The sequence below is a fragment of the Passer domesticus genome, chromosome 7 (assembly GCF_036417665.1).
Source record: "Passer domesticus isolate bPasDom1 chromosome 7, bPasDom1.hap1, whole genome shotgun sequence".
Taxonomy (NCBI): Eukaryota; Metazoa; Chordata; class Aves; order Passeriformes; family Passeridae; genus Passer; species Passer domesticus.
Window position 1 is genome coordinate 60713128 of NC_087480.1, and position 14641 is coordinate 60727768.

Genomic DNA, 14641 nt, shown 5'->3' on the forward strand with positions numbered 1-14641 from the left:
TCTGCAGGAGAAATCCTGGGATTCTGAAACTGCTGAGTACACACGAGCGGTGCCACGGCGTCCTCGCCCCGTGCCAAAGCAAATCCTGCAGTTGAGCAATTCCTCTGCTCCGTGTTTGCACGGGCTGGAGCCCTTGGTGGGGCTCAGCTGCTTGCAGGAGGAGCTCACAATCTCTGCAGTTATCAAGGTGACACCAGCAAACTCTGTGGCCTTGGATTTCATTTAGTTTCATTTCATTTCATTTCATTTCATTTCATTTCATTTCATTTCATTTCATTTCATTTCATTTCATTTCATTTCATTTCATTTCATTTCATTTCAATGTTACATCACGTTATGTCATGTCACGTCATTTCATTCCATTCCATCCCACTCCATCCCATCCCATCCCATCCCATCCCATCCCATCCCATCCCATCCCGTCCCATCCCATCCCATTCCCCACAAACCCCTCAGTGGGATCAGGACCAGCCCCTCTGCCTCGTGCCCTGGCTCAGTGGGTTTTGTTCTCGTGGTCCTTTTGTGTCTCTCAGGCCACAGCAGGAGGTTCTTGATGTCCCAGAAGATTCCCAACCAAGAGTCAGTCAAAGCCGTGGTTCCTGCCCACACCTCCAGCCCAGATCTCTCTGAATTCCATCAATCCTGGCCTTATTTTATGTCCCAGGCTGCCAAACTCCCCGCTCTTTCAGTCCATAAAGCTCAGTGAGGTGGCTCTGGTGGCTGCCGAGCCCCTCTCCTGAGCTGTGTAAATAAACATTCCATTTAATTAAATCCTGGAGCCTGCTGAAGTGGCCTGCAGCAGATGAAAGGGGCTGCAGGCTGTCAGCCTGTGATGGCTTGGAAGGGCTTTCAAACATTTCTGTGCCTTTCTTTGCTTTTCCTTTGCTGCCTTTATTTTCCTTGCTTGTAGCTTGTAGAGCAGTGGTGAGCTAATGGCTTTGTGAGGCACTTCTCTGCACTTGTGCAGCTCTCAGAAGTGCTCAGCATTTCCTAATTCAGTGGCAGCTTTTCTGGAAGCTTCAATGGGAGCAGCAGCGAGCCCAAGTGCCTCTTGAAAAACCACACTGCTGTCCTGGAGTTCTGTTTGACTCGAAACAGAATAAAGGCAGCAGCATCTCAAGTGATAATTCCAGCACATTCCTGGATGTCTGTTTGATGCCAGTGCCACCAGGCACTCCTTTCCACGGGGCTGCAGTCAGGGCAGGGGACACACAAATGTTAATTTGTGGTTAAGAGTTAATTACTGAGGAGAAATCTCTGCTCAAATCAAACATGTCCCTGGGAAAATTCCTTTTTTCTCTGGCTGTCTGTTGGTTTTGCTCCAAGTTTAATCACTCAGGGCAGGGAATCTCCTGGCCTCTGTCCAGCCTGGCTCTTTCCCATCACAGTGACACTGGGGACCGCTGGGACTTTCTTCTGAACCCAGTACGTGAGAAGCCAGTCCCACCACGCTGCTCTCTGCTGACTTCCAGGGGTTCTGAAGTATTTTTGTGTTTATTTATTTGAAATGTAAACCCACCTGCACTGCTTTCCATAAACACAAGCCGAGGTGGCCAGGACTGCAGTGTCTGCAGCTCGGTGTTTATCCACGGGAGCTGAGATCAGCCTCTGTCCTGGCACAGTCAGGGATGGTGGCACGCAGGGACAGTGGCTGATTGATACAAAGTGGGCAGGATATCTCTGATTGCATTTCTCAAAGCCTGTTTAAACACAGCACAATGTTCAGAGGAGTTTGGGTTCTTTCATGGAGGGTAAAATTGGGAAGGGCAATGTCCAGGGGTCACAGGGGACTGGACTTGCTGACAGCAGCTCTGTCAGCTCATGTCACTTATTTCCAGATTGGTCTCTTGGATTCACACACCCCACTGCAAAAATTACCCCTCATTTACACCCCTGTGCTCATCTTTACATTAGTATAAAAGTGCCCAAATATGTTTAATAATTAATTCCATCCTGGAAGGGCATAGCAGCGGTTCTGCTCACTGCTGACAATAACTAACAATTACATTTATTGCTTTGGATATGACACTGCAGGTGACTAAAGCTCCATGTCTTTGGATGGCTCAGGTAGATCTGGACAAAGTTGGTGCAATAACTGCGTTTTTAAAATGAATTTTAGCTTGAAGAAGCAGCAGCAAAGCTGTGATAGCAAAAATCTCCACACTCTCTGCATCAGTCACATAATTAAAAGGCACTTTATTAGCAGTCAGACTTCTGGGCACAGGAAATGCTTCTGAGTGAACAATGGTGAGAAGTTTGGGATGTGACAACCCCAGCCCCAAAGCTGGCTCTGCTCAGCTTTGTGAGCAGTGCCTGTGGGAGCGTGTTTGGGTAGGGATCAAATGCTCCCAAAGCTCCAAGGCAGTAATGCCAGGAAACCAAAATGACAGGGCACGATTTGCTCGTGGTTTGGAGGGAACCACATCTCCCAAGAATTCCCACCTTCAGCAGGCCCGGCCCAGGCATTCCAAACAAGAGCCCATGTGCTGAGAAATGTGGTGAAAAAAGACACTTTTGCATGACTGGGATTTGCAGTTTGTCTGCCTTTGCACCATCCCAGTGGCCCTGGATGTGGCAGGAATAATTTGATCCCTTTACCCGGGATATTCCTCCCTGTGGAATCCAGTCTTGGTTTAAACACATCTTTTTGTGGATATGGCTCCTACTGCAGGTATTTTTCACCCTGCCTTTGGCATAAATTGCGAATATTTCTGACAGGTTGTGGATTCCTCATCCCTGGAAGTGTCCCAGGCCAGGTTGGACACTGGGGCTTGGAGCAAACTGGGGTGGTGGAAGGTGTTCCTGCCCATGGCAGGGGGTGGAACAGGATGAACTTTAAGGCCTCTTTCAACCCAAATCTGTTTGGGATTCTCTGATTTTTTCACTATTCCACTTCCACTGTCCCAGGTTGCTCCAACCAGGGATCCAAGGGCAGCCACAGCTTCTCTGGGAAAACCATGCCAGGGCCTCACCACCCTCATAGGTGACAATTTCTCCTTAATTTTTACTCTAAAGCTGCTCTCTTTCAGTTTAAATCTCTCCTCTCATGCCCTTCCTGAGTCTTTAACAGCTAGTTTTTAAAAATATTGTTGTAATGCTCTGATCTGCTGTCCCTGGCCTTCTAAAACACTGTGGGTAACAGCAGCACACAAACCCCCTGTCAGAGGTAATTAATTTGGGAATTTGGGTGACAAAATACACAACTTGGCAGTGCTGTGCTTCAGGAGGATTAAAGACATGCACAAACCTGAAACAGCATCCAAAATCATTAACTGATGCGGGATTTTCTAAGTATCTCAGTAAAATCTGGATTAGGTTCAAGTATTCCTCGAACATCCATGTGTTGAACAGTGGAAAGATTTTAGTCTTTTAATGCCACAGGGGAAGGAGTTTGGTTACTTCAGCACTTTAATTTAAATTCAACAGGTGTTAGATTGTGATATTTGACCAGAATCCTGAGCATGATAAGGGAATTGCCAGAATAAAAAAATGCATATTTCCAACATATTTCTCCTATCACTGATGGAGTGTTTAGACTTTGTGCAATCAGTGCTCTGTATCTCTCAGGCTGGAATCCTCCCAAAAATCCTCCCTCAAAAGATCAGAATTGCACTTGGGAAAGGTCTGTCTCCACCCTTTATCCATCAGGATTTTCTGTTTTGGTAAAATGGGGTTTTGCACACGATGGTGAGTGGGGCAAATCAGAGGCCGAAGCTCCTGGCAGCGTGGGGAAAAGACCTGGGAATGAACTTTGGGAAACTTGAAAAGCCAAACAGCACAAAAATCTGGCTTGACCACAAGGAGTGCTTTGGGAACTCGTTACAGATGAGTGGAGAAAAGCTGGGGGAGCAGGCTGTAAATATTCCCTACGAAATGAGGGAGAACTCCTCCATCTCCAGTTCCCGGTGTCATGTTTGCTCCGGAGCCTTCAAGGAGAAGCTGTGTTTTCCTTGCCCTGTAAATAGCCCATAAAAATCCTCCTGGATGCCCCCAGAGCTGGGGATGGCAATGAAGCAGGAGTGAAATGGAGCCCTGAAATGAGTGTGTGAGCATTTGAGCTCAGCACCATCCCCAGGCCAGGCTTTGGCAGCCGCTGCCTCTGATCACCTGCTGAGCTTGGGATGCCTGCTCCCCTTCTCCTGGAGAGCCAGGATGGGAAATCCCTGGTGCTGCCATGGGATTTGGTCCTGGAAAAGGAACAGCGGGTCCCCTGGAACCCATGAACCCTGGAACTGCTGTGGGCTTTGCTCCTGGGAGAGAGAACAGGGGGTCCCCTGGAATTTCCCAAACCCTGGCACTGCTCTGGGCTTTGCTCCTGGGGAAGGAACAGGGGGTCCCCTGAAACTTCATAACCCCTGGCATTGGTGTGGGATTTTCTCCTCAGGGAGAGAACAGGGGGTCCCCTGGAATTTCCAAAACCCTGGCACTGCTGTGGGCTTTGCTCCTGGGAGAGAGAACAGGGGGTCCCCTTGAATTTCCTAAACCCTGATGCTGCTGTGGGCTTTTCTCCTGGGAGTTCCCCTGGAATTTCCCAAACCCTGGCACTGCTGTGGGCTTTGCTCCTGGGGAAGGAGCAGGGGGTCCCCTGGAAGTTCATCTGGACGTGCTGCTGTGCTCAGCGTGTTTATTTGGATTGCCTTGCCTTTCCAGAGGGAGCCTATATCCATTTCCAGCCTAACGAGTTCCTTAAAGCATGGCAGTTGCCACGGCTTTGAAACCTAATCCCTGTGGCTCTGCAGTAGCACTACACCAAATGCTGAGCTTCTTGTTTGTTGAGCTAATAAAAAAATCATCAGTGGTTTATCCTTCCGTGAGGCTTCCGCGGCTGCTGAAGCACTCGGGGCTGAGCAAGCCGCCTCTGCCCTGCTCCTGTTGATTTTCCATTGTACAGGCTATTAACTTTTAGAGACTGTGGGCTGGGTTTTTGTGGCAAAGCCATTTCGGGGTCACGAAGCCCACAGATGTTTGTGCTGCTGGGTGCAATTAAGGTGAAGGCTCGCGACGTCTTAATTGTGTTTTTTAGAAGTGGCTCTTTTGCACTGACAAAACCAGCCCTGGCTGAGCTTTGGGAATGCAGAAGGATTCAGGAGATTGATTTTGTCAAACCTTTGGTGGCTGTTGTTAGGCTGCCAGCATGGGGCTGGCAGTGCTGAGCTCTGCATGCCCGGGATGGGATGGGATTCCCTGGAATATCCTAGGAAATCATGGTGAATGCAGTGCAGGATGCTTCAGCCGCTGATGAAACCCAGGATCCCCCCAAAAGCAGCAGTGAAAATCAATTTGGTTAAGTTTGGATTTAATTTTTCCTGATGTTAGTGAGCACCTGGATCCACAAGATCCTGCTGAACCTTGGATTTAGGAAACTTTCTTACAGTAAATAAGTTGTAACTGTGGCTAAATCAATTCGCTCCTTCCATCAATGAAGGGATTAAAAGGAAACCTCTAGAGCATTGATGTAAACCTTTTGTGCAGACTAATTACCTGCATAATTGCTTTTGTTGGCTGGGTGAGGACAGCCTGGATCAGAAGTGCCAGGAGGGCAGGACAAGGGGCAGGACAAGGACAGCCTGTGCTGATTGAAACCCAACCCAGAGCCTTGGGAAGGGAGTTCAGTCTCCACCTCCCAGAGCCCCTGCCCTCTCTGAGGCTGCTAATAAACACTAATTAGCTGGAGGGCCTTGGTTTGGTCTTGGTCTCTGGGGGATGTGGGTCAAGCTCCAAGGTGCCCTGAGCTGGGCCCAGCTCTCCACAGAACAGCTCTTACAAGTGGCATCTGCTCGACTCGAAGCAAAATTTAAGAAAACAGTCTTTTAGCAGAAGAAATGAAGTTTAAAATCCACCTTCCGAGCCTGTCTGGGATCAGGCCTGTGTGGGTTTTAGGGTGTAAGCTCCTCCTGAACAATCAATGTAGCTCAGTCCCAGCTTGGCCAAAGCATCCAGCTCTGGCATCAGTTAAATATTTACATTCCCCCCTTTTTATATAAATTGTGCTCTATTAGCATAGGTTTCACAGTGTGGCCTTGTCTTTCAGCCTCTGGCTGCAGTTGGCAGTTTGTGCATTAATCACCACCGAGCCATGTAAAATCTGAGGCAGGAGGCTGCAGCCATCAAACAGGCAGCATTTACTGCTCCATCACGGGCAGCCAATAAGTCATGGGGCAACGTCTGCCTCGTACCACGAGGATCTGCAAGAAAAGGCAGCGTGTTTACACTGGGCAGGCTGCTGTGGATTTAAGGAGTAATTGTTTCAGGCCCTCCCATTAATTCATCAGCTGACACGGGCCCCGTTTTTCGTCGCTGCAACAAAAATAATTATCGGGCTCGAAAAAGTCATCGTGGATTTGCACGTGGCAGCCTTCTGCTGTAATTTTCTGCACAAGTTATAAGGGTTTAATTGTGGCTTGCTGGTCTCCTCGTCCTCTGCAGTCGGCCGCGGCCCCCGAGCGCTGAGGCGCGAGGAGTTACGGCGTGCCGCGATTTATGGGGGACGTAAACGATTTCTTGTTTGCCCTCCCTGGGCTTGGCTGCCTTTGCCTTCTTTCGAGCCTTTGTGGGTGGATTTAGTGCAGTGGCACTGATGGAAGCCAGGGACAAGGCAGCAGGTGCAGCCCTGTCCAGCCACTTCATCCTCGTCTCCGAACACGTCTGTCCCGAGCGCGCGTTCTGCTGGTGGGGAGGGAAATACAGGGGAGCCTGTGCCAGGCTGCTTGTGCATGGCATTGGAAAGCAAATTCCCTAAGTAAATGGGGGCTGTGGATCACTTGGAGTCACAGGGATGTGTAGGTGTGAGAAACCATACTCACTTTCAAAAAATGTAAAAGGTTTATTAAACCCTTATCAAAAATACAACAGAAGACTGAATAAAGAAAATATTACAGTGCTGGGAGCAGAGGATTTTTCCCACCATGTCCTTACCCACAAAGGAAGTTTTGCCTTTTAACCCTTTATCCCCTCCCAAAATGCTGTCCCTGGACTCCTTCTTTGCAGTCCAGTGGTGGAGATCACATCCTTAAATCTTGATTGGAGGTCAGCTGTTGCCATAGTGACAAGCCGACCCTCCCAAATGTCCCAAACCCAGGCCATCCCCTGATAACTACACAAGGGGGGGAAAACATAACAATAAATCTATAAAACTTCTCCCATATAGAAAAAGTCCTTAAAATTTCTCCATGTGTATACATGATATTTGCCTTTTAATTGTGAGAGTCAACCATGGCATTACTCATCGATCACAGCAGCTTTGCAAGGCAGGCTCTGGAGGGATCTCAGCACTTGTCAGGCTCCAGAATTTTGGGAGGGAAATGTTCTTCATCTCAGACAGCTCAGGTGTTGCTGTGCCTCGGTGTTGCCTCCCAATGCTCCTTCCATCCCTCCCTGGGCTCTTCCTCACCATTCCTGGCACTGCAGAATCTTCACTTAACGGTGCCCCAGGACATCCTTCTCCTTCCCCATTCCCTCGTGATATTCTGATGGGTTTTTGTGACTCCTCTCTTCTTGTCACACCCACCTCTGGACGAGCCCCATCCAGTAACTTCTTCCTGCTTTTGTCAGCTTTTTCTTCCTTCTCTTGCAGTTTGCTTTGGGTGCCTCCCATTTCCACTTTCTCTTCTCTCTCTCTGCCAGTCTGAGATGCTCAGAAAAGCTCAGGGCATGGAAAAAAATCCAGGTAGGTTTGGAGAGATGGGAAATTTGCATTTATTATGCAAATTCCCAGCATTTGTAAACTTGCCTGACTGGGGAGTTCAATCTAGGGCTCTGCTGTGTCCTCTTCCAGCGTTGCAAGGATCCACCACACTCTGGATCCATACCCATTAAAATCTCTTTTTTACAAGCAGGAAAACACCACGCTCCTCCAACATCTTCCACATCCCTCCTATTTCAGACTGAGCAGAGTTCAAATATTAATTCCTGGAAAAACCCGGAGATTCTGTGAGTTCGTGCAGTGCAGGATGGCTCCGGCTCCACCTGAGCGGTGCCACCCCAGGAATGCGCTCCAGGTCTGCCTGAAGTGCCCTGGAGAGCCACCGCGGCCACATTTCTCCAGCTCAGAGGCACAAAGGCTCGACTGTGAGCTCTGAAGTGCTGGCCCTCGGCCAAGTGGCCATTTCTTTTCTTCACTCCCTGTCATTAAAGCTGTGGCTTGCTCCAGGGCGCAGTGTTTTGCTCTTCTTAAGTGGAACTGTTAACGACCCAATTTGGAGTCATGTAAAGTGCACCCAGATTCCACAGTGACTTCTAAATCCATCTAACATTAATGATAATCTGTAATTAATAGCTGCAATCAAAAGGAATTGTCGGGGCGGTAATTAGAAATTTAGGATTAAGGTATTAGCATATAAAATGGGCCTCTTAAAAACCTCTTCTTCCAAGAGATGGCTCCAATCCCGCGGAAGAAAACAATTTTTAACTGATATGACCTTAGCCAAAGATCAAGTTACTAAAAATACTGACTTGAGGAAGGCACCAGGCTGCTGCCAAAACATCTGAAGGTATTTGAAGAGTTTGCAGAGACTGAGATGTAGCAATCACATCATTTTCTGATGACTTTGAGATTCAAGAACAAACCTTAAGAATTACGTTTTTGAGAAGGAGTTTTTAATCTCCCCAGTAGCCTTTTGGGGTGGGTTTTATTGGAACCCCAGTGACTGCTCCCCTCTGGGCCAACAGCTGGAGTATCCTCATGGGAGTGAGCAGATCTGCGGGAAAGGGGAAGGCTCAGGGCTCATGTGGGGGTCCCAGTTGTTGGTTTCTCTGGGTCTGGATTGAAGTAACTCAGGATTCACGTTGGGACTCAGGTGTTTATTATTTCTTATCAGTAAAACAGTCTCACCACTGTGAGTTCTGCAGCTTTTCATTAGAAGGCACAAAATGGCCAACAATCTCTTGTTACAAGGTCTTTTAAGACTAAACTATCCAATTAAGAACTGACACCTGGATTATTTTCCCTTTTAACCCAATAACTGATCCCACAGAGCTGCAATGAGGACTTTTCTGCCCAATTCCAAAATTCCACCCAAATCCATGACAAAGGAGGAAAACAAAGAATGAAGAAGAAACCCAGGACAACACCCTGTGCCCTCCATCCTGCTTCCATCCACAACATACTAAAAATCCCAAACCCTAAATTTCTCCCCAAGTGATCCACCTACACTGCTCTCTATAATCTATTGCACACTTTTTTGGGTTCTGGTCTATCTTGAAGTCCAGGAAACTTTCTCCATGAATGAGGGTCAAGGTCAGAGCTCCCCTGGGGGTCAGGGCACCCCAGAGCAGACACAGAAATATTCCTGGTGCCCTGGGCTCCCACAGGCTCAGGTGTGTGGAACACTTTGGCTCCCTGCCCTGAAACCATAGATAGGGCACTGGGATTCTTCCTGATGGTGCATCCCAAACGGGTTAATCCTTGCCTTTTTCTCCATCCCTGGAGAGTGGAAGGTTTAGAAAGACTCCCAGGCAGAGAGGTCCTGCTGATGACAGTGCCAGCAGCAGTGCTGAGGTGCTCTGATAGATGGAAGCAGTGGGATATAAATGAAGTTCCTAACAATTTCCAGTCCTGCACTAAATGAAATCATCCCGCTGCACGTCTCCCTTTTGAAGCTGGAAATGAATGTCTCGTGGATTTGACATCCACAGAGCCTGAATTGTTCACTGGTGTTGAAAATTTCCCTATCTAACGCCAATTATTAACCTGCCCAGGGCTATCAATAATGATAACACTGCGGATAAAGAAGGTAGATGAGCAGGAGTTTCCCATTTTAAGAGCTGGAACAAAATTAACCATTTGAAGGTTACTGGCACCCCACAAATTAATCTCTGCAGGGAGCAGCCTGGAGAGCTCCAGAGGGTTCTTCACCAGCAGAAGATGCATTTTGGACACGGTGATGACAGTTTGGAAGTCTGGAGGAATTATTTAAATCCTGTGAGGAGCAGCTGAGGGAGCTGGGGGAGCTGAGGAGAAAATGAGGCTTAGGAGGGACCTTCAGGATCTGCACAGCTCCTGACAGGAGGGGACAGGACAGGATGCAGAATGGCCTCAAGCTGTGCCAGGGGAGGGTCAGGTTGGATATTGGAAAGAATTTCCCCATGGAAAGGGTGCTCAGGACTGGAAGGGGCTGCCCAGGGAGGTTTGGAGTGCCCATCCCTGGAGGTGTCCAAGGAGCTCCTGGAGGTGGCACTCAGAGCTCTGGGCTGGGGACAAGGTGGGCACTGGGCACTCAGAGGATCTTCCAAGTCTTTTCCAACCTCTGGGATTCTGGGATCTGATAAACTCTTACCCTCTGGGTCTGCCCAGGCAAGGTTTTGGCAGAACCGTCTTTCCCTTTGCTTTCCCAGCCATGGAATGAGCAGGTGGAGCACAGCTAGCTGGGGAAATGCCATGGTGCAGCATTTCACCCTCCTCACCAGGGACAGCCCCATGAGGTCTGCTCTAGGGCAGATTTTATGGTGTACAATTGTAGGCTCTTGTTGTCCAAAATGTTCAAAATCGCAGCTTCACCTGAGCATGGAAGGTGGAGGCATCTTGCAGGACATATTTTAACAGGGACTGGTTTTTTAAATAATCCATGGAAGGTTTGTCCTGTGGGATGAGGATGAGTATCCATTGGTTTGACCTGTGCTATCACAGGCAGTAGATTCTCTCTGAGAGACACCTGCCTTGCTCAAAGAGCAGAAATGCTCAACCATTCCCCATCTCCTTGCACTTTTCCCTCACTCATCTGATTGAAGTATTCACAATTCCCACCTCCTTTTGAAAGAGGGGAATTCTAATGCAGGCAGAGAGGAGCTGATGTCCTGAAAATCCTTCCACATGTTAAAGGTATAAGCAAAATTTGAGATAGATGATAGAAATTTCAGGATGGTGCCAGCTTTTAAACAGACAAGAAAATTAGTAAATAATGGGTTGTATCCATTGCAGCCTGTCTAAATTTCCTTCAGCAGCTCCGGGGTGGGCTGTGAAGAGGCTGGAAAGATTGCAAAATGGAATATCTGGGGAGATCAGATGGAAACGTGTGGGGAGCTCACAAAGGATCGGGGAACAGAGAATGCAAAAGGCAGAAAAGGCAGATGAGGGAGATAGGACTGAGAGGCAAAACAGCCAGGAGGCAGATCTGTGGGAAGATCCTGGAAGGGATCAGCCAGGTAGGAACCAGACAGAGGGAAAGATGAAGTGTTGGTCTGGAATGTGCAGAAAAGCAAAAAATACCGAGCACTTAGGATAATTAGCTTTTCTCTAAGTCTCTATAACTTTATCTGCCATTCCTGTTTTCCTGAAGTTCTGCCCAAGTGGGAGAGCTGAGGTTTGTTTGTTTGCTGGTGATTTTATTCCCCTTTTTAAGGGGAGGTTGTTGTTTCTGGTACATCTGCAGCTATAAAATGTTCATGGGTGATTTGGCCAAAGAGAGCTGTGCCTAAATCCCCTGTGAAGTTGTCCTGCCCTGACCCTGCTGCCAGCGTGGGATAACTCCCCGTTGGTGTCTGCAGTCCTGTCTTGCCCAATCTTGTTTTTAATGTCTCGGGAAATTGGGCTTTTATCACTTCCTTAGGCAAATTCCTTCACGGGATAACAAAGCTCACTTGGGGAAAGCTTTCTGCTCAGATTCAGCGAGAGGCTCGCAATTGGAAAACTTTTTCTTATGTTAAACAGGAATTCTGAATAGTTTATCTTATTGTTCAGACTTCTAACTCCTTCTCCAAACACCTCCTTCTTCTTTTTGCTGTTTTGGGTACCCTGCAGTGAGATCTGAATTGCAATCGCACTCATTTTTCTATCAGAAAAAAGAAATTACTCCTGATGATAGAAATAATTGTATCAATGTGGTATATAGCATCGGGTTATAGAAAACAAAGGATGTCCATGAAGGAGACACTTTGGATGTTTTGTTTGCATGTTTTAACAGGACTTATTTTGCACCGTAAAAGGGTGGGGTTTCCACCTCTGCCCCAAAATAAGGTCCACCCAGGCCGTGCTTCCACTGGATGTGTCCATTCCTCCTCAGCTTCCACCCATCCCTGGTGCTCTGGAGTCTGGCAAGCAGGATATCCTCATTTCCAGACTTACTTTGCTCTCTCCATTTTCTGTACAACACATTTATTCCCCATTCAAATTTTCAATTATTTCTGGGCTTGATGTCATCTCAGTTATCTTCTTTCTTTGACTTACAGTCTCCAGTTCATCTTACAAATGCAGGTACAGCCTTACTGAAGTTTATTTAATCACAAAGGCTTTACAAGGCCTGACGTGTGAAATTCACTCCACACTTGTGCAATACACTGATAAAATCAGATCTTGGCCAATTTCTCTGTGGGAAGTGTGTTTGAATACACTTTACTTGGCTTTCCACAGCCTGTTGTGACTTCTCATTAACTTAAACCCAATGTTTCTTCATAGGTTGGAACAGATAATTATCTTGCCAGTGTTAAGAAGAGTCATCATTCATCTGGAATTATTCCATGGATAAATAAAACCTTAACAGGATAATGGCTCTGTCTTCTGTTCACATTTCTCAGGCTGACTTCTTCCAAACAAATCTAATTGTTCAAGGTGAAGCTGGGCACTGGGGAAGTCTCAAGAAGTAAGAATGAGTTTTTAAACTCCACATTCAAAATTCAGTTGCAGTATTGACAGAACAAGAAGAAGCTGTGCCAGGGAAGGGTCAGGATGGACACCAGGAGGAATTTCCTCAAGGAAGGGGCTGGAGTTCCCATCCCTGGAGGTGTCCAAGGAACGAGGATGTCAGGGCTGGTGACAAGGTGGGGACTTGGAACTGATGACCTTGGAGAGCTTTTCCAACCTCGGTAATCCCGTGATTCTGTGACCTCATATTAGGCAGATTTTCTCCCCCTGTTCTGAGGAGGTGACAGCCAGTGGGCAAGTCTGTGCCAGTGCCCCAACTGCTGCGAGCAAATCCCTGACTCATCCCTTCCCAGGGCTGGCTGGGAGCTCACCTGGAATTGTCCCAGAGCTTCTCCAAGGGGAGGTGGCACCACTCTCACTTTCCTGCCCAGCAATCCTGAGTCATCGCAGGTAGAAATGGAATTCAGGGATGACTCCTAGACCTTTTTTTTCCGGGATGTTTTCTTCTTCTGCATCGGGGTGGTTTGTTCCTCCACAGTGCAGCTGCTCAGTGAGCTCTTCAATCAAATAAAGTGGTTGTTATGGGCACAGCGATGCTTTGCTCTTCTTTGGAACTTTAATTGAGGAATATCAGAAAATCACCAGTCACCAGCCTGCAGAACTCCCACAAATAGGAAACTTTGGTCATCTAATGTGGTTTCTCCTGTAGCTGAGCTGAGGGTGTCTGCTCTGTGAGATTCACGGTCATGTTTTCAAAGCCTGGTTAAGAAAACATCAGTATGAACACTCTGGAGTTTTAAAAACCAAAATACTGCGTGTGGTCATTGTGTTGTCAGTTCTGGAGTTTCAAATAACAAATGCTGCATGTGGTCACAGTGTTGTTAGCACTTTCTGTTTAATTTTGGTCAGTGTGTGTTACCTGTTGGCAGAATTCAGTTGTTTTGTGGGTTCTTCACACTAAAATAATTCCAGGTGAGCCAAAGTAGCTACAGAAAATCCATTGTGGAGTGCCAGACGTGGGTGTGTGACTGAGGAGAGCATTGTCTGTGGGTTTCAGCTGTGCCTGGGCTCACAGGGATGAACCACTTTGGTCCCAGTGATGCCACCGCAGATCCCACTCTTGGAGGGGTTTTCCCACAGGATTTGTCCCATTTCTTGGCCAGGAGAGCTGGAAGGGTGAGGAGGGACAGGGAACCAAGCATCCCAGCCTCTGGCACAGCCTGACACCCAGCAGCTCCTGGGCAGGGTTTGGCCACTGGTTATTTGTCACCTACCCCCCATGACAGCAACACTGCCACTGGATCTGCTTGGTTTTCCTTAAACCCTGCAAATTTCAGCCATGTTTTCCCAAAAATACGGGTTAGAGAAGGGTTATGTGGGTTAGACAAGCTCAGCTGTTAATTAAAAGCAGAGAATGAGAAGGGATGGGCCCAGTGGGCAAAATCTCAGCTGGTGCCATCGGGTGCCACCTCTGGCTGTGCCACTGCCCAGGGCTGCCCCAGCAGTGGGTTCTGCCCTGGGGATCTGCACAGGCCAGGCTGTGCTCCTGGGGGAGTTTTAATGCCTTCAAATGCCGTGTTTACCCTGGGAATACTTGGCAGAGCATTGGATGAGCAGTGCTGCCAGGTGGGCTTTTAAGCCAGGCTTTATTTATAAAGAGGGCACGGGCTGTGTCTGAACCAAACGGCTTCAAGGGTTTGTACGACCTGGTGTTTACAGTTCCTTGTCATTTTTAATGAAGTAGAAGAGTTGCCAACACATCAAATAAAGGCAGAACATCTTTGCATATCCTCGCATGCCATGTTTTACAAGAGAAATCTGGGAATAAGCTAAAGGATGGTGTCAAAGCAGAGTCATTCTATCTCTCTAAAACCCCTGGGGCGATTTTTGGGTGGGTCAAGACCATCCCAAAAATTGGCTGTGGTGCCTCAGGTTTTGGCTTTTCTATTTTCAGACTCTGAGCTGCTTTAGTGTGTGGGGCTGGGCTTCACATGAGGGGATGGGGAGCTCTGCACAGAGCAGGGACACAAAACAATTCCTGCTCCAGCTGGGCACCAAGGACAGATG

At 47.8% G+C, this 14641-nt stretch overlaps 1 protein-coding gene across 3 annotated transcripts in view; it reads left to right on the top strand.

Annotated features, from left to right (window-relative positions):
• Positions 1 to 14641, top strand: part of ROR1 (receptor tyrosine kinase like orphan receptor 1) — a 150233-nt gene that overhangs the window by 84958 nt on the left and 50634 nt on the right. Inside the window, exon 1 of one of the 3 annotated variants that reach the window (XM_064429132.1) lies at positions 12879 to 13024. The exons of the other annotated variants lie outside the window; for them this stretch is intronic. The gene's annotated coding sequence lies outside the window, so the exon portion shown is untranslated. Of the gene's footprint in view, positions 1 to 12878; positions 13025 to 14641 lie in introns of those variants that run through there. 3 annotated transcript variants of the gene reach the window in all.